The sequence below is a fragment of the Furipterus horrens genome, unplaced genomic scaffold, assembly GCF_987537825.1.
Source record: "Furipterus horrens unplaced genomic scaffold, mFurHor1.1.pri manual_scaffold_8, whole genome shotgun sequence".
Lineage (NCBI taxonomy): Eukaryota > Metazoa > Chordata > Mammalia > Chiroptera > Furipteridae > Furipterus > Furipterus horrens.
The window spans coordinates 55,707,922-55,729,207 of record NW_028327178.1 but is presented as its reverse complement, the minus strand read 5'-3'; the positions used below and the strand labels follow the sequence as shown (position 1 = coordinate 55,729,207).

Below are 21,286 nucleotides of genomic sequence, written 5' to 3'. Positions count from 1 at the left end.
AGAAATGGGTTAGAAATCTATTGGGTCCCTTTCCACCCCAAAATGTATAAAGCAAGAAATTCATGAATGGCACAAAGTTTAAACAAGCTTTTGACTAGCGTCACCTTCTAAAACTTCAGGTATTCCTAAACAGCCTCGTCCTGAAACACCTACAAGAAAGTGCATAGGGAAATATGTAATATAAATGAAGTGATTCAGGTAAGTTCCATGAAAGCACCTAGAAAACCATCTGGCACACAGTAGGGTCTCATCTACCTGGTCCAATGGACCACAGATAGACAACAGATGGATAAAATCAGAGTTGCTTTATGGAGAATAACTGCTTTATATCTATGTTTTTAATATTTGTTCAATTTAAATATGATCTTTAAAGTTAAGTTCTGGTGTAGATTGGACAAGTAGTAACTGTAGCTCCTTAAACAGCAAGTAGCCAAAACTGAAAGGTTGTCCAGGCCAGGGGGCAGCACCCACATCACATGGCCAAACAGTTACATGCATTCTCCCCATCCTGCTGTAGCACCTGACATCGAGGTCCCCTCTGGATGAGTCTGCTTTTCTTCTCTTTCTTTTGTTGCTTCTTCCTCCTCAGCTCATCCCTTAAGTGTTGGTGTCCCATTATCACGCTTCTCATCTTTTCTTTCTAGAGACAGCTATATGTGCTGATATCCCCAAATCTGGAACTTTGGCTCAGGAAACTTTTCCTGAGGTCCAAATCCACTTCCTCATTAACCCCACTTGGATATACCAAAATACACCCAATTTTAAACCATCAGAAAATAAACTGTCCCTCCCAAACCTGTTCCTTCTCTTTTTATACTCCCTAACTTAAAATAGAAAGTGCAGTCATCCCAGACCCTTCATGTTCCCAGCCTGCACTCTCAGCCTCCTACATGTCCATCAACCATCTTTGGTCCATTCTACTCATACTACCACAGCTACATGTCTAGAACACTTTCCTGTTTAGGGCTTTCCAGATGGAAATTGACTGTGGTTCCCCAGTTCAGGGTATAATGTGTAATTCCTGAGCATGACTTTTCCAGGCTATTAGCCTGCCTCCCATTCAGGTCCCTACAATCAGCCACACCAGGCTTGCTGCCTGCCCCTAAATCCAGCAGGCCCCTTCCTGGCCCAAGAAATGACCTACACAGGTCTGAAACCCCTTTCACCCTTTGCTATCTGCTAGTCTCAATGTTTCCAGGAAAGTCCTCCAACTCTGTGTGCCCTTCTCTGCACTATATCCACCCCCAGCTGTCTGTGACACCTGATACACAGCTCTCATGCTTCACAGTCCACTCACTGGTCTCCCTCCCAACAATAGTTCTCAGATTCTGCATCAATCAAAAGCATTTGGGATTTTATTTAAAATCAAGACTCCAAGCTCCATCTGCACAGGTTGTGACTCAGAGGGACTGGAGTGGGTTTTATACTTTCCTCCACATATCCAAAGGACTTTCATGCAGACAGCCAACAGGAGGACTCTACATAGCTTAGAACTACAACCACTGAGTAAAAAATATGGTTCCAACCCACTGACAGGAAATAGATCTTAATAATAATCATGCAAAACTGAAATAGGCTGCCTCATGAAGCAGCAGGCTCCCCATCACTGCAGTTGTCGAAGAAAAAGGCGGAATGACTACATGTTGACAGTAATAAAGAGGGATTTATCCATCCCATAGGATTGTATTAAATAGCCAAGAAATGCCCTCCACCTCTGAATGTTTTATAATAATAGTAATTGTGTACAGGTTAACCCTTGTTGAATATGGCTCAGAGCCCTGTTCTCAACAGTGGTCTCAAGGACACACCCTAAAATGATGAATGGTTCTTAGACACCAACCATAAAGATCAGGCATGACCCAGATTCCCACAGAAGTTGTTTACAGACAGAGGGTCAGGAGCCAAGGCCAGTATTCATTAACTTTGCCTTAAAATTGAGACTTGATCACTAGCCATCAGAGAGATGCAAATAAAAACCACAATGAGATGCCACTTTACACCTGTCATAATGGCCATCATCAACAAATCAACAAACAACAAGTGCTGGCGAGGATGTGGAGAAACGGGAACCCTACTGCACTGTTGGTGGGAATGCAGACTGGTGCAGCCACTATGGAAAACAGTATGGAATTTCCTTAAAAAACTAAAAATGGAACTGCCTTTTGAACCAACAATTCCACTGCTAGGATTATACCCAAAAAATCCTAAAACCCTAATTGAAAAGAATTTATGCACCCCTATGTTCATAGCAGCACTGTTTATAATAGCTAAGTGCTGGAAACAGCCTAAGTGCCCATCTGTAGATGAGTAGATCAAAAAACCGTGGTACATTTACACAATGGAATACTATGCAGCAGAGAGGAAGAAGGAACTCCTGCCATTTGCAACAGCATGGATGGAACTAGAGAGAATTATGCTTAGTGAAATAAGCCAAGCAAAGAAAGAAAAAAACCATATGATATCACCTAATACAGGAGACTAAAGAACATAAAGAAATGAACTAAATAGAACAAGGATCAGAATAACAGTCAATAGGGGGAGGAGGAGGGAAAGGGGGGAGGGTTGGGAGAGGGGGTGGGGGTAGGGAGAGAAGAGGGATAAGTAAGGGAATGGTTTAGTCAAGGAACGTGTATAAATGACTCATGGACATGGTCAATGGGGAGGGATATGATTGTGGGAGAAGGGGTGGGCTGGGTGTGGGGGAGCAATGGGGAAAAAAATGGGAAAACTGCAATTGAAGAGCCAAAAAATAAAATTTAAAAAAAAATGAGACTTGAATCTCAAGTATTCTTAATACTTGAAGCAAGGTGCTATTAGGCTAAAGATAGAATTCTGATGTTAACGATCAAACAACCATCATTTTTACTCAAGGACTTTTTCCTCATGTTGAAGTTTTAAATATCAAATAAATAAATTACAGACCCTGACTTCTAAAAGCTGATATTATAAGATAGTCAATCCAGGGATAATGAAATACTGATTTTCAAAAATCAAATATTTAATTTCAGTTGAACATCCAACAATCCTGATTTTTCTATGGAAGGACATGTGAATCATCCTATTAACTGTCTTTAGGGAGACAATGTGGGAAAGAAACAATGCTCTGTTCTTTCCTTCCATTGAAAAGTAACCAGGGCCTCTTACAGAACACACACGAACTCTGAGATAATTTATTGTGAACAGATATCTACTCTGAATTTCAAATAATCAGTGTACTTATGGTCAAAAACTAATAAAACTCAGGAAGCGAATCTTTGTGACTTTGAGACAGGCAGCCCTTTAAACAAAATGACTTCAGTCTAATGGGCTTTTACATAAAGTATATTGCAATTTCAAATCAATTTACTCTTATGGCAGTTCTCTCTGTCTAGATACAAACTGGGTGTTGTAAGAAAAGGAAGCTTTCAATGGAGGGGATTCATGTACAGAAGTAACAATCAATGTTGAGTTTTTCCTATGAGTAAAAGGGAGAAAAAGTTCTTTATAATGAATTTCACCATTCTGTACAGAGCACTTCAAATATCACCAATTATCAATTCTGCCATAGTGACTACAGAATTAAAAGCAACCTGATTTTGTGCTAGAATTATCTGTTTTGTTTCCCACAGAAGAGCTTCCATTTTCAGGTAGCATTAATGAAGACATATGAGAGGAACAAAGTTTTCCATATATCTACAAGAAGGCAGCACCAAGATTTAATTTAAGTTAATAGAGCTTTCTATTTGAGTAACTCATAGAACCAACACTTAAGGTGAAGAGCAAAAGGATGATCCCGGAGTACCAAATGTGCTACTACACAGGAGACTTTTCAAAGGACGAACATCCGTGTTTCCAGAGTAAAGAACAAATGAATACTATACCAAAGTGTTTCCCTAATGACTCCTATCTACATTCATCTTTCCCTTCCTATGTCCTCTACATCCACTGTCTACATCACATCATGAGCAGCTTTCCTAACAAGTTCTGTACAACTCAGCAGCACATTGTATCATTTACTGATTGCTTTAAGCATGTGCCTTGTCAACTGTAAGTTGCTTACAGACAAGGGCTCTTTCCTAAATTCCTTGCATCCTCTCTCTCAGAGCATTACACACACTTTGAATCCAGCAAGCCTGCTGGGTTGCTTGCTTCCTTCCTTTTCTCAATGAGAAACTATTGTGAGACTCTTGTACAGGTAGTACTATTCAAAGCAACATCATCATAAGGTGTGCAGGAAACAGAACAAAATGCCTTTACTGAGGATTTTAAAATGACTTGCTACTTATATAACATGTGCCCCTACACAAGCAAAATAATATCTGTCATTAAAGACATTTCTTTAAAAAAGCAATACACAGGCACTGCCCCCTATAGCCGGCCCAAGAAAACAAAACGCATCTGTCAAAATGAGGCAGACAACTAGAGAAATCCCGGTGGCACAACTCGCCAGGCAACAGATGAGGAATCTGACAGATGAACAAATAAGAAACCTGTCAGAGGCTCAGTTCAGGGCCATTGTTATCAGGTGGCTTACAGAATTAACAAAAGATCTGGAAAAAGATGAGAAAGAAGCGAAAAACACTCATAACGAAAGGAACAAAACCACACACGAGACAGATTGTGAGGAAAAAAAATCCAGAGTTCATTTCAACAAACCAGAATATAGAGAAGGAACGGGAAGCAAAGATGAGAGGATCAGAAACCTCTGGGACAGCTATAAAAGGCCCAACATAAGAATCATTGGCTTGCCAGAGAATGAAGAAGACAAACTAGAACTTGAAAAATTGAGTGAAAATATAATAAAGGAGAACCTCCCAAACTTGGGGAAGGAAATAGACTTACAGGTCCAGGAAGCACAGAGAATTCCAAAAAAACTGGACCCAGGGAGAACCACTCCAAGACACATTATAATCAAAATGTCAAAAATTAAAGATAAAGAGAGAATCTTAAAAGCAGCAAGAGAGAAGAAAAGAATCATGTACAGAGGGGTCCCAATTAGACTATCAGCTGACTTCTCAAGGGAGACCCTGCAGGCAAGAAGGGACTGGCAAAAAATATTCAAAGTAATGAAAATCCAAAACCTACAACCACGAATACTCTATCCAGCGAAATTGTCATTCAGAATAGAAGGGCAGAGAAAGTGTTTCCAGGACAAAATAAAACTGAAAGAGTTCATTAGATCCAAACCACTGTTATATGAGATGTTAAAGGGACTGGTTTAGAAAAAGGAGGATCAAAACTATGAAATCTAAAATGAAAACTGCATCACAAGAAACAACAGAAGCTAGGGAATTGAAACAAAGGCGAACTAAACAGGCAACGAGAGTGGAAAAAGAACTATAGGTACGGGGAACATATTGGGGGGAGGTCAACAGGGAGGGGGAACGGGGAGAGGGAGGGAGATGATATAGGAATTAAGGATCATGGTAGGAGGGAATGGAATAGACAGAGAGAGGTTGAGAAGAACTATATGCACAACTAATGGACATGGTCTAAAAGGGGGGGACAACTGGAGGGAGGGGGACCACAAGGTGGAGGGGAGCAGAGGGAAGGGAAATTGGGACAAATGTAATATTATAATCAATAAAACACATTAAAAAATATGAAAAAAAAAGCAATAATGTTCACTATGGAAAAGAATGGAAAGATAATTAATTTTAAAATTAATACTTATAATTTTATCACCAAAGCTAATCAGTGCTAGTATCTTGGCATGTATCCTTCAGATCAGCTAAATATATATATAAGATCATATTACATAGCCTATTGTAATGTTTTTACTTAACATATATTAAAACTCATTCTATGTTAATTATGGAACAGAACATTTATATGATCTTTGTATATTTGAGGATTCATTTTCATTCCTTGCTGATAACAAGATCAGGTCTAGTAGAGATGGTAGCAAAGAATACACACAGTACATGGAGTTATTTAGACACTTTTAACACCAACAGGTATCGTAAAAAGCAGTATCAAGTCATATTATGATTCTACCTAAAAAAGTGCTCCAGGGCTGTTAATTTGGCAATTAAAACATTTCACAATTTTTAAAATGAGTGTTGATTATAACTATAAAGACATAAGGTATCTATAAGACTACAACTAATAGTTATTTTATTTTTATTACAATACTACTCCTGACACTACATATTTTATCGTGGAAATGATAAGTACTGTTATCATTGTTAGCTATCAAAAACACTTCCTGAAAGCCAACATCATAAGCCAGCACTAACTGAAGACAATGTGATAGTGAAAAATGTGAAACTGGTGGTGGGGAGCAATGGGTGAAACATGGGACAACTGTAATTGAAAAACAATAATAAAAAAATAAAAATAAAGCTCATTTATGGAAAAAAAATGTGAAACTGTCCTCAGAGCTGACTACTAGAATCCTCTGATATGATGCATAACAGGTTTCGTTCTGTTTAGACAAAGCTCCTTTAGGTGCTCGGATAATTAAACCACATGAGAACACTTGAGAAATCTGCATTCAAATTTCTATCATATTCTTCCACACTGGTCCTAAAGACTTTCATTAAGGGGAATAACTTGCAGCCTGCCTGCCTAACCACCTCCATTCACCATTCTCCTTATCCTAGGTCTTTCTGCCAGCTGACATTTTAAACTGATAACTATGGCACATAGAATTGGTTAGAAATATGAATTTTCCCAAAAGATAAGTCAGGCTCTCATAACTCAAGCAAAGAAAAAACATAGTAGTGTTCTAATTAAGCTCCTCTCTGAAGGCATAAAAGTATTCAACAAACTCATATCCAGTGATCCACCAACTTTTTATGTAATATTCATAATGGGAGTCAGAAGGAACCTTCTTGCCCTTAATACAAATATTAAATTTCCTTCAAGAATAAATTTATGATGTTTATCATCTTTGCATTCCCCTTTTCACTTCTATTAAATTGGTTACCATAATGTTAGTTCTATCAAGCTGTTTTCTTCTACTTTTACCTGTGGAATTTTATAATTGTTTTATTCAGTTTGTCTTCTAAGATGTGTTTATATTTCTACCAATGTTCCTCTGAAAATGAGTGAATGCATACCTGAAGCAAGCAGACTGAGAGCCAAAGGTCACCTGGAATATATCCTGTCAGGGCAGTGTTTCAGAATCAGACAATCAGAGTAGGGTGGCTCTATGGTATTCCTAAATAGCTGTTCCAAATCATATCTTGGTCTCCTCTTATGTGACAGTTTACTCTATTACAGACTTTGTTGGCATATTCCAAAGCTCCATGTGTAAAGTCTATTTGGACTGCAAAATACTTTGAGTGATAAGGTCACTAGAACACTAAACTGACACAAATGTATGCAAGTAAAGTTGTGACTCACATCTGAAAAACCAAGAAATGTTTATTTTAGTACAAACTGTGAGAAAATCAGACAAGAACTGCTGCCTGACATTCCTACATAAACTGACACAACATATAACTAATCTTAACAGAAATGCTGGTGTGCAAGGCAAAGTAACTATAACAAATTCCAAATATGGCCTCTCTTCTCTTACATTTTTGTTCACATTGTCTTCCAAACACAGGTCTTTGCCTATTCCACCTACCTCTGTGGGTAACGAGCACAAATTTATGCTCCTCTTACCTAAACCACCATATAGTCAAGACACGCCAACTATGTGAAAGCCCCTTGCTGACAGGAATCAGAACAGGTATGCCTGGCTCTGCCGTGACCCTGCTCTGACTAACCAGAACAAAACCCCCATGAACAACAAACATGGTGTGTCATTGACATCATGCTAAGCCCTTAATGGGAAACATGCAACTCATTTCTCAACCATCAAACTGTTGCAACAGGCCCTTCTCAGCTCTATCAGTATAGTCTTCACTACAGCAATAATACGTATCAAGGATGAAGGTAGCAATGATGTCATCCAGACAACCCACAAAACTACTTACCCTGGAGCCCATGAGAGAACACACATGGGAAAGGTCCAGAAAGGTGGCATCCTAAGCATCCAGTAAATAAGGCCACGGTGGCAGTGGCTTATCTTCTCTGGCAGGATGTACTTAACACCATGGAACCACCCTTCCAAAGTGAAGTGCAACAAGAAGCATTTAGAACTTGGAAGAAATATGTATATCTTCTTCTTCAATCCCAAATGTCTCTCCCTCACTAGAAATCATCACCAGAAAAGTTGGCATACTGTGTATACTAAAACAACAGAAGAAATAGGAAGTTACATTCAGAGGTATATTTTGAGTGAACAATGGAAAAAAAGCCCTATGGCCACATAAAGGATCTTCTTGATGAGAAATAGGCTCCCTTTGCCAGGCTGCTTTGGTGTTTAGGACATTAAACATATGCAGCTATCCCCACTCCCTCTCTCTATAACCCAATATCTACAAAATACATTCAAACTCCAAATATGTGGTGCAAACCTTAAAGACAATTCTTAATGCAAAATCTGGTGAGGTTGTTATACTCATCTCCCATTCATGTGCCTCCTCCTCTGGGGACAAAGGGACCAAATTCTCCCTGTAATTCTGAGGCCAGGAATGGATGCCTTCATATCCACCCCACCCCCTTACTTGGCAAAGTGAAAAAGCAGTGCATGTCTGTCTTCCTCTTTTAGTCAGTTTCCACTCTTGAGAGGCTTTGTGTGATAAGGAGTCCAACTGCCCTGCCTCTCAATGGCCTATTTACGTTTCAGATAATGATATTAGATATTTCTTTTTTGAATCAAATTATCTTTGTAAATAAACTTAAAAGGCCAGTACATTTAGGTCAGAAATTGGAAAATCCACATTATGTTTACTTGTGTTCTTTTTACAAATATTTATGGTCATTTTGTATGTATGACCTGGAAATTCTATGACTTAAAAATTCAGGGATCTTTTGTAATACCAATTTATTTTAGCACTGATATCTGTAATGGAGGCTGAAGGTCTAAAGAGACAAAACACATGTTAACATTGAGAGTAGAGACTAAACTGGTAAATATTAGTAATGCCCTTCCTGGAAACAGTGTAATATTGTATATCTCCTTACCCATACTTATCTTGCTACATCCCCAATTAGATTATAACCTCCCTGAGAACAGAGAACACATTGTTTTCTGAAAAGAGATGCTGTACAGGATATTTTATTCTTAGTCTGACCCTAAAATAAACCTGTTCCCAAAGTGGCTCAAAGATACAATTTTTTTTCTCCATTATTAATGAGAGAAATAACTAGAATGAAAGCTGAAAGCCGAGGCCCTCCGTAGGGTGAACTTGGCTGAGATCCTGGGTGGCCAAGCCTCGTCAATCACTTATCAAGACAGACACCATTCTCTGAGACTCACTGTAGGCTGATGGCTTTGCATTCCATGGCCTGCCTCCAGCTCTCATTCTCTGTGCTCCATCAGAAGCTGAAAATACCTTAGTTTCATGGAGTTCAAAGGTCAGAAATAGAAACACAACATCAATTTCCTCCTGTGTCTCAGGTGTATGTCTGGTAGTAGGAAGGAAACCTTTGAAACATACGAGCCAATCTCAAGAATAGTGTCATTGAGGGTAAAACACATTGGAGGAATCTGAACCCTCTGCAGTTGTTATAATTGGCCTGCACCAAGATGTGCTTAATGTAGCTGCCACTAGAAAGTTTAATTCTTAGGGGTAATATTTCTGATGAAGTACCAACATTCATATTATTTATCATCTATGAGATTATAATATCAAATTCAACTGGCACTGTTTCCTAAGGGTCCACAAGAGACAACTCCCCGGGAATTAAATTCAAAAAAATGAGTTCACAAACATGTTTATCTGCCACAAAAATATGCAATCCTTTCCTTGCTATTATTACATAGCAAATGGAACATCAGAATATTACAGTTAGTAGATAATAATATGACTTTGCTTTTAAGCTGCTTAAACAATTGTAAAATCAGTAAGCCCATTACCTGACAAGAAGTCAATACCATTGTGGGGTAACTCCAACTGTTAGAAACTACCTTACAAAAATGGAGCAGAATTTTGCTTCCCTGTATCTCGTACCAACAGACCCTAGACTGATAATCTCAAGAAGTGCCAAAAACCTACTGCTACCTCCACTGAAGAAGGAGGCCTTTTATTCAAAGACCTTTGTCTTACAACTATGGAGTTCTCTCCATCCTTGAGCTCCTCGGTTGCTTTTCATGTGATGTGATGTCCAAATTCTCAGCCATCAGAGTTCCTGCCTCTGAATCATCTCAATGCCCACTGATTTAGCCTGACCAATATGGGCTTCTGTGCACTGATTTGGACACTAGTCTTCTAAGAATGAAGGCAGCCTGAAAATCCAATAATAGTGCTCAGTTTGTTTTCAGCTTCCTCATATTTCTTATGTATATCACAGTTTGGGGCTTTGTCATGTTTTATTTTACTACTAACCCTTTCTCTATTCAGTCTTTTTAACTTTCCCATCCTAAAATAACATAACTGAGTTTCTGAACCCAAACAGGTCAGACCTTTATTTTTATCCATGTTAAATATCATCATATTTGTGTGAGTTTTTCTAGCATATCAAAATCTTTCTGAGTTATGATTCTGTTATAATATATTTACTGTTTCCAACTAAAAATGTAAGCCATCTGTCTTAGTACATTCTGGCTGCTATAACAAAAATACCATAAACTGGGTGGCTTATAAACAACATTTATTTCTCACAGTTCTGGAGGCTGAGAAGTCTAAGATCATGGTGTTCACATATTCATTGTGTGGTATCTGGTGAGGACCCACTTCCTCATAGACAGCCATGTTCTCCCAGTAACTTCATATAGTGGAGGGGGTTAGCTAACTCTCTAGTGTCTTTTTTATTAAGGGTACTAATTCCATTCATGAAGGCTCTACCTCATAACCAAATCACCTCCCAAAGGCGCCACTTCCTAATACCATCACCTTGGGGGTTAAAATTTCAACATATGAACTTAGGGGAGACACAGAAATTCAGATCTTAGTACCATCCTTCTAAACTTCAGTTACTGAAAACACATCCAAAGAGTACAGGGTTAGAATCTCCCTTCCTCTCATGTAAAATGTTTTCAGTAATTGTAATTGGTAGTGGTAGTATTAGTATTTTTCTTCTAACTCTGTTGTACATGTAAAATGAGATAACTCTAATGAGTAAACATGAAATATTCTAATTCCATCATCCCTTATGTCCTAGAGAACCAGGATTCTCAATGTGGAGGAAAAATCATAAGGAAGTGTAATATAGAAAAGGTTAGTTAAAAATCCAGTAATACCAAACTTCTCAATTTGAATTGATATATTAGATAAATTCACAAGATCTTTTAACTTATAATATGTATAGTGCATGCCTAGCTCTATCCACTGAAAAGTCTAAAAACAATAACCTAGTATCAGTGAGCATCCCTAGTACTCAGACTATGCTCTTGAAATGCAATTTCCCATTAAAATAAACTAGGGCTTTTTGGGAAAATGGCTGGTTCCAGGTCTAGCGCAGAAAATGCATAAGATGAACCTGGAATATCTTATCATAACAAATAACAGGAAAACCATAAAAAACTACTAGGGTCATGTCAAAAGAACTCAGCAGACAACTGTAAGAGGTCCTAATTAGTCAGCAGTAGGACCACTTAAACTTCAGTAATAATAATAATAATAATTGTAATGGACTGAAACCCATTTGTTTAAATCCATAAGCTCATAATTATATTTCAAAAGCTAATAACCCATTTTTTAATATGACAGGGAAACTTGATGACTAAAAGGAACATCAAATATTTATATGAACTGTATCACCAGGTAACTAAATGGTAGATGAGGTGAAGCATCTCCTTACAAAAATCCTCCAGCTGTTAATAAAAACCAAAATAATGGAATTACAACATTACCAGCTTATAGCCCTCAATAAACTAATGAATATAAAAACATAACATTAAAAAAAGTTGGAAAAGCAAATATTACATGATTCCTTATGAAAGAACACAACACATCTTTTAGAATTGGCAAAGAAACCAAATTCTAATCAAGTTTCTGGATAGAACTACCAGTTTACAGGAATCACAGAGAACAGAGAAACATGTTGAATTCACTAGAACTGTGCAAGTACCAAAATCCAGAGTCAAGGAATCTGTAGGTTAATACATCCCACATCTTTAACAAACAAACTTCCAGGGAAACAAAGGGATAGAAACTTAAAAAATATATTATTTTTAATTGGGAAAGATTACTCAGTAGATTAAACTTTGATGAGAAAAATCAAAGAAATATCAGGAAATAATCATTATAAAAGTCAAGATAGTGGTTACTTTTGGAAGGAAGAAGGGAGAAATGGGATGTGTTAGGAAAGTGGCACATTTTGGGGCTTTTTGGGGTGGATAAAAAAGTTCTGTTCTTCAATAGTGGTTAGAGGCATGTTTACCATAGAATAATTTACTAAACTATATATTTTGTATATTTCTGTATGTTTTATTTTACAATAAAAAATTAAAATTTTAATTAGAAGAAAATTTTTAATTTTTAATAATATTCCTGTCTTTTTCCTCTTTCTACACCGCTGCATCTTCTCCATATGACTTATGATAAAACAGTCATTAAAAGTAAACAATAAGCCCTGGCTGGTGTGGCTCAGTGGACTGAGCACCAGCCTGCAAACCAAAGGGTCTCTGGTTTGATTCCAAGTCAGAGCACATATTTGGGTTTCAGGCCAGGTTCCCAGGTAAGGGCACTCACTAGGCAACCACACATTGATGTTTCTCTCCCTCTCTTTTTCTCTCCTTCCCCCTTTCTCTAAATATAAATAAATAAAATCTTTTTTAAAAAGTGAACAATAAAAGTTTTTTTTTTTCCACAAATCAAATGTGCTAGAGTAGAACAATGTATTTACATTATCTGGGTCCAGTGAAAACATGGTTTAGTGGTACTGAACCCATGCTGAGCAGTTGTGGGTGCTGGCTGCCAATGATTTACAGCTACCCTTTCTAAAAGGAAGAAAGGAAGGAAGGAAGGAAGGAAGGAAGGAAGGAAGGAAGGAAGGAAGGAAGGAAGGAAGGAAGGAAGGAAGGAAGGGAGGGAGGGAGGGAGGGAGATGGAAAGGAAAGGGAAGGGAAGGGAAGGGGAGGGAAAAGGAAGGAAGGAAGGAGAAGAAAAACTCCCCTTAAATAAACAAGAGCCACCTCCCTCAGAGATTATGCCCAGTGGCCTACCCTACCCCATCCCCAGCCCTAGCCCCAAGGTAGTCAGTAGACCAAGAGTGACCAACACTGAGTACAAAATGCCTACTCCCTTCACTCAAAGTGGGACTAATTCCTGATCTGCAATGCAATTTGTGCTCCAGTGTCCCCATGGGATGGTGCTGAAGTGAGACTCTGGGTGAGATCACTTACTTGCTTGGACTCTTCCCCCACCACCCAAACATTTTCTCTTTAATCTCCTATTCCTGATAATAGGTCCTCAATAAATCACTTGCAACTATATTGATATCTCAGGCTCTGCTTCTAGAAAACCAACTTAAGATTCTTGAATATTAAAAGTCACTTTTGCAGTGACCAGACTTCAGGTCATAGTAAGCAAGCTTTTCACCGTTGTAGGAAAACCAAATGCCATCAGCATATCCCAACATCCTTCATTACTTCATGTGGATGGGCCACCAACTCCTTCTTAAGACTCTCTCATAATTGGTTTCTAAGAGCAACTCCTTAGGAAGGACCAAGAGCAGGGGGCCTTAAACTTCTTTTGCTGGGTGATTAGAACAGCATCTGTTCAACAGCATCTGAAAACCCATCCAGTTTATACATATAGGAAGATCAATTTTGCATCTCATTTAATCTCCACATTTATCAAGTCTTCCAAATTTTAACCACTATCAGGAGTGTCTAAGGTTCACTCCAATTTTAGATTTAAAAAAAATCTGATTACATGGAACTAAAAAACTTTACAATGTAGACCAAAGTGAAGAAGCACCCACAGCCTCTAAAAGATCCCTTGTGACTTTGTGCCAAACATACCCACAGTGTGACAGTATGACAGTTTATAATCTGCTCATCAATCATATTTATTATCAATGTATCAAAAAGGCATAGAAGTGAGGTAAAGACGTGCACCTCTTTACATTCACTTCCCCTTCAAACATCTGATTAAGTCAAATTGGAACCCTCTTTGTATGAACTGCAGGCTCTGGAGCAGCACTTCCATGAAAATGGATATTGGTAACATTGGAGATGGCATTGGGGCACAAGGTTCACTCTACACTACCGAAGAACTCAGTGAAGGTCTACGGAATATATATCATTATCTAACAACATGTACCCCTGCCTCCCAATGGTGACTGAACTATACACTGAGTAAAACTTTAGCAAAATCTTCTGGAAAATTATTTTGAAATATATTTTACAAGTTTGCTTTAGATTCATTAACAGATTCTGGGCTGAGAACACCAGTTAAATAGTCTCTGAATCACACTATTCAGAAGCCTCAGATGCTCATTTACCCATTATCCTTCTAGAAGAAGTATGGTACCTTAGTCATCACAGGCCCAGTTCTATTTACACTTTTATTTAATGGAACTGTAAATCAGTTCAGACTGTCCCCAAGTTTTCTACATCTTTCCACCACACAAATAAACGTTTTTTTCTAAATCATAGTACCATTTGTGAAAACTAAAGTGTGTACACCCAATAGCAGTAAAAAAATATTACATTATGTTTGCTACAAAATCAAACAAAAATTCACATTACTTCTAAGAACATATTCCCTTTTAGTGAATAAAAAGAAATTGTGTTGCAGCTAAACCAGCACAATAAAAACTTCAAGATGAGAAATTTTGCTGTGAGGACACATAATTTCATGTTGCATTTTCCAAAGTAGTTGAATAAATTAAACTTTAAATGTTTTTAGTCCTTTGAGTTAAACTATTGATGTATTAATCAGGGGAAAAAAAGAATATTATCTGGAGACACAATGTCAGCAAGATAGCTAACTAAGGGGCTCCAAGCCCTTATTCATCCATGGAAATATTTTAAAAAAACAAATCAAACTGGCTACATTAACGTTATGGGACCTATAGAAAATAAAGAACTACAGCAGCCAACCAAAGTCCCAGTCAAAAGGCCATATTCAAAACAGTAGGAAGTTTCATGGCAACCACTTGCCCCAACCCCTTCCTAGCCTAGGGTAGCCTTTATCTGGAAGAGGTAGCATCCCAGTTCCAAATTTCCTCCCTTAAAACAGAGGGAGCAGAGCAAACCTAATTCTGCAAAGTTCTAACCTTTCTGGAAAAGGATCTCTTGAGAGATTGGTCTCTGTGTCACCTAACTCAAGCTCAGACAGCAAAAAAAGCAACAGAACTTGGATCTAAGGCTAGGAAAAGCCCCAGGAAACAGAAAGCATGAGTAAAAGTCACAGGGGGATGACAGGACCCACAGACAACTGTAGCAATAGATTACAGAAAGAGGAATACAATAATAGAACATGTAAGGCTGAGAGAAGAAACCAAGCTGAGGCTCTTAGGGAATGAATACATTTAAAAGCAGCCATGTGAGCCCTGACAGGTGTGGCTCAGTTATTGGAGAATCATCCCACACACCAAAAGGTCATGGGTTCGATGCCTGCTCAGAGCACATACCTAGGTAGCGGGTTCAATCTCTGGTCAGGATTGGAGGCAGCCAATCAATGTCTCTCTCCCGCTCTCTCTCTCCCCTTCCATTCTCTCTAAAATCAATAAATATATATTTTTTAAATTCAATAAAAGCAGCTGTGTATATGGTGAAAGAAAAAAGCACACACACATGCCCCGTCAAGACACATACCCAGAAAGGTCCTAAGAAGACATTAAGCTTTCACAACTGGCTCAGAACAAAACTCAGAACACATCAAACTTATCAGTGAAAATGTTCCCTAGCAAGTAGCCACTCTGAAAAGACAGGGAAAAGCGGCTGTGTGTTTTTCAACTGCATAGTTTTCTACAGAAAACACAAGGCATCAAAAACAAGAAACAAAAAACAAGAATTATGCAGTGACGTATGTCAATTATATCTCAGTAAAACTGGGGGATGGCAGGAAAACATGGCTCATTCAAAGGAAGAAAATAAAGAGGTAGAAACTGCTCCTGAAGAAAGTGGTATCAGGCATATCAGACAAAGAATTTAACACAAGTGTCTTAAATATGTTCAAGATCTAAAGAAAAACATAAACAAAAACCTAAAGGGAATCAGAAAAAATGATACATCAGTAAAAAGAGAGTATCAGCAAAGAGACAGAAATTGTAAAGTGGAAACAAAAAGAAATTCTGGAGCTGAAAAACACAAAAGCTGAATTGAAAATTTCACTAGAGGGGTTTAATAACAGACCCAACAGGCAGAAGAAAGAATCAGACAACTTGAAGACAGATCATTTGAAATTAATGATTCTGAAAATGAAAAGAAAAAACTGAAGAAAAGTGAACCTGAGCATAAAGAATTTGTCATACCAACTAGTGGATCAATTGATATGCATTAAGGGAACCCCAGAAAATGAAGAAATGAAGGGAAGATATTTAAATAAATAATATCCCAAATTTTCCCATGTAACTCAACAAACTCCAAGGAGGATAAACAGAGAGACTGGAACCAAGGCACATTACAATCAAACTGTTGAAAGGCAAAGAGAATCGCGAAATCAGTAAGAGAAAAGCAATCTATCACATACAACAGATCCTCAATAAAATTATCACTAAATTTCTCAGCAGAAACCTAACAGGCTAGAAGACAATGATAAATTTTAGATGCTGAAAGGGGAAAGGAAATGCCAACTAATTCTAGATCTGGAAAAACTGCCTTATTTAAAATGAGGGAAAATTTAAGACATTCGTTCGTTCCTATGTAAACAAAGCTAATTAGTTCATTACCACTAGATTTGCCCAACAAGAAATGCTAATGGGAGTAAATGAAGCTGAAATAAAAAGGATACTAAGTGACTCAAAGTCATAGAAAAGTATGAAGTTTTCCATAAAAGGTAAATATATGGACAAATATTAAAAATAGTAATACTGTAATTTTGCTTTGCAATCTCACTTTTTATTTTTCTACAGGACATAAACAATAAATGAATAAGAAAAAATGATAAATCTATGTTAATGGGTACACAATATGCAAAAGTACATGGTGGGGCAAAAGTAGGTTTACAGTTGTAAGTATGTGAAACATATAGTTTATCTTTATTATTTATTAATTACTGTATTATTTTCCATAGAAAAAACTGTAAACCTACTTTTTCCCACCCTGTATAAGTTGTGATATCAAGAACATGAAGTAGGGAGCAGAGATATAAAAGAGTATAATATATATGCAATGAAGTTAAATTGGTATATATTTAAAATAGATTGTTATAACTTTAGGAAATTATATCTAATCCCCAAGGGACCAATAAAAATGTTTATAGAATATACATGAAAGTAAATGAGAAATGAGTCAAAACATGTCACTAACAAAAAAATTAATTAACACAACAGTAATGGAGGAAATAATGAACAAAAGTGCTATAAGGGAAATAGAAAATAAAATAACAAAAGTAAGTTTCTCCCTACCATAAGTAAATTAAACTCCTGAATCAACAAACACAGATTGGCAGAATTCAGAATTTTTTTTAAATCCAACTATGTTCCACCTACAAGAGATTCACTTTGGATCTAAGGATATGCATAGGACGAAAAGGAAAGGATGGAAAAAGATATGCTATACAAATACTTGGGTGCTACTAATATCAGGCAAAATAGACATTAAGTTAAAAATTGCTAAAAGAGGCAAAGATTAGAGATAAATGAAATAGGGAATAGAAAAGCATTAGAGAAAACCAGTGAAACCAAGAATGGGTTCTTCAAGAAGTTTAACTATTCCAAAATACTGAAGATGAGAGAATACTTCCTAACTCATTCCATGAAGCCAGAATTACTCTAATGCCAAAGCTATAAAATGCACTATTAGAAAGTAAAACTACAGTCCAATAATTCCATATGAACATTAATACAAAAACCCTCAACAAAATACTAGCAAAAATAATTCAACAGCATATTAAAGGATTATACAACATGATGAAACAGGATTTATTCCTTCATTGCAAGGATAATTCAACATATAAAAATCAATCAGTGTAATACACCACATTAACAAATGATGAAAAAAACATATGATCATTTCAATTAATGTAGAAAAAAAGCATTTGATGAAATTCAACACCTGCTCATGTTAAAAATAATCAGCAAACTAGGAATAGAAGGAAAATGCCACAACATTATAAACGCCATTTATGAAAAACTCACAGCTAATATCGCACTTGATGAAAGACAGAAAGCTTTTCCTCTAATATTGGGAACAAGACAAGGATGACTACTGTCACCACTTCTATTCAATATACTACTAAAACTCTAGTCAGAGCAATTTGTCAAGGAAAAGAAGAAAAAGGCATCCAAATTGGAAAAGAATTAAAATTATCTCTGTTCACAAATGACACAATCTTATATGTAGAAAACTCAGAAGATTCCACACAAATACAGCAAACTTGCAGGATACAAAATCAACATGCAAAATTAGTTATGTACCTATACAGTAACAATGAACAATATGAAAAAGAAATTAAGAAAACAATTCCATTTAAAATAGCATCAAAAAGAAAATACCTACAAATAAACAATCAAGTAGATTAAAGTTGTATGCTAAAAACTAAAAAAACACTACTGAAAGAAATTAAATGAAAAGACAACCCATGTTCATAAGATAGAAGACTTAATATTGTTAGGAAGATTTAATACTGTTAAGATATCAATTCTATCCAGTGAGTCCATGGATTCAATGCAAGTCCTATCAATATCTCAGTGATTTTTGCCCAGACCATTCAATGGACAAAAGACAGTCTTTTTTTTAAAATGGATTGAGAAAACAAAGTATCCATATGCAAAAGAATGAAGTTGAACCTTTCCCTAACACCACATACAAAAATACACCCAAAATGAATTAAATCCAAATATAAAAGCTAAAACTACAGAACTCTTAGGAAAAAAAAAGACATAGGAAGTTTCATGACATTGAATTTGACAGTAATTTCTTAGATATGACAACAGAAACACGGTAAGAAAAAATAATAAACTGGACTTCATGAAAATTTAAAATTTGTGCATCAAAGGACACTATCAAGAGAGTTAAAAGGCAATGCACAGTATTAGAGAAAATATTTCATATGATATATCTGAAAAGGGATTAATATCCAAAGTATATAAAGAACACCTACAACTCAAAAACAAAGAAACTGATTAAAATATAGGCAAAAGGAAAGGAGTTTGGGAGGTGGAGGGATAGAGCAAAAAAGAAAAAGAACTCATATGCATGAATAAGAGTGGTGAATTCAGGGGGAGGGCAGTGGGTGGCAGTGTAAGAGGGTATAGCGGGGATGAATGGTAATGGGAAAAAAATCCAATAAAAATGAATAGTTTCTAAAGGAGAGAAGAGGGGAGGGGAGGGGAGGAAAGAAGAGAGAAGGGGAGGGAAAGTGTTGGCAAGGACAAGGAGAAATACGAACACTTGTCCATTGCTAGTGGGAATGAATAATGGTACAGCTGCTATGGCAAACACCATAGTGGTTCCTCAAAACATTAAACAGAGAATTACCATACTCAACCAATTCTACTTCTGAGTATATACCCAAAAGTCCTAAAAACAGAGACTTGAACAGGTATGTTTATAAAATCATTATTCATAGTCACCAAAAGGTGGACACAACCCGTGTCCTTCAAATGATAAACAGATAAACAAAATGTGATATGCCCCCCCCCCCCACACACACAAGGGATATCCTCACCTTTAAAAAGAAAGAAATTCTGACATTTGGTACAACATGGATGAATCTTAAAATATAAGTAAAGTAAGCCAGACACAAAAGGAGAAATGCTATAGATTCCAATCACATGAAGTAACTACAATAGTAAAATTCACAGACAAAGTACAATGGTGGTTGCCAGGGGACGGGGGGAGGGAAAACTAAGGACTTAGTGTTTAATGGGAACAGAGTTTCAGTTTGGGAAGAAGAAAAAGCTTTGGAGATGGGACAGTGGTGATGGTTGAACAGCACTAAAAATGTACTTACTGTCATGGAGCTGTACAATTAAAAATGGTTAAAATTGTAAATTTTGTTATGTGTATTTAACCACACAATATTAAAAACAGTTAAAAAGCATATTAGCAATCCCAATTTCTAGGAAATGAGACTGAATGATTTTTATTTTCTGTTTAAAATTGTTTATCTCTGTTTTCAAAATGTTTACATAATCTTTTATTGTCATGTTATTAATAAAAGGAAAAACCTCCTTTTTATTATCTTAAAAGAAAACATATTAGCATTATATTTTGTTATTGTACCTATTCTGGCTATCTATAATTTTATTTATGTGTTTATGCAAATCTCTGCCTTTACATATGAAAAGGACACAAAGCATAATGAACAGATATATAAAAAGAAAACAGATTTAAAGAGATGATGTGTTTGCCACATAACACACTAATTTTTGAAAAGTCATTATTTTAATCAGCAAATGTTATTTGCAAGCAGCAATGAAAAGTAGTCCCTGAAATATATAAAATAAAACTATCAAATCCCTCCCTCTTCCTGACCAAAATATGTTGCTATGTCACATGTATTATAAATTAAGTCTAAACAAAATTGTAAACTATTGCATCTTATGAATTCTTAAAAAATAATGTGTTTTTTCTCTCATCCAACCCCAAAACAGACACACACACACAAACACAAAATCCCCAAGACTCACCATTGTCCTACCCAGAGGAAACAAAGTCAATGGGAAGCATCATTTGGAAACACCAGCATCTTCTCTATCTACCTTCTACCCCAAGTCTCGCACAAATCTACCCAGCTAAAAACAAAAACAGAAAAAATATACAAGCTAGAATTTGTGTACAGTACACACATGTACAAATAACTAAGTTTGAGCTCACAATTATTTTAAGTGTCAGCAACTAAGCCTTATATTTTATACAGAGTAACAACTACCAATAATTTCTGAAAACTAAACTGTTCTTTGTAGAAATGCAAAACTGAAGAACATGGCACAGTTCAATTCTATTTTCTCCAGAACCTTATCTTGACAGAGTAAACATATGTGTGAGAATAACCTTTACACTCACAGAAACATTCACAAACAAATCCACCAACGTTGTATTCAAGGAAGGCATAGAAATATTCAGGGCTGAGGATCCTGTCACAGTCAATAGCACCAGTGTGACCTTTTTTAGATTTGTTTCAGGAAGCTCAACCACTCTAAACTTGTGAAACTAAACAAGATTAAAAAAAAATATTATTTTGTCCAC

At 36.6% G+C, this 21,286-nt stretch overlaps 1 protein-coding gene across 6 annotated transcripts in view; it reads right to left on the bottom strand.

Moving 5' to 3' along the window:
* The window catches only part of LDLRAD4 (low density lipoprotein receptor class A domain containing 4), a 564,232-nt gene that overhangs the window by 388,966 nt on the left and 153,980 nt on the right, over positions 1 to 21,286 (bottom strand). The window contains exon 1 of one of the 6 annotated variants that reach the window (XM_090285865.1): positions 15,562 to 15,641. The exons of the other annotated variants lie outside the window; for them this stretch is intronic. The gene's annotated coding sequence lies outside the window, so the exon portion shown is untranslated. Of the gene's footprint in view, positions 1 to 15,561; positions 15,642 to 21,286 lie in introns of those variants that run through there. 6 annotated transcript variants of the gene reach the window in all.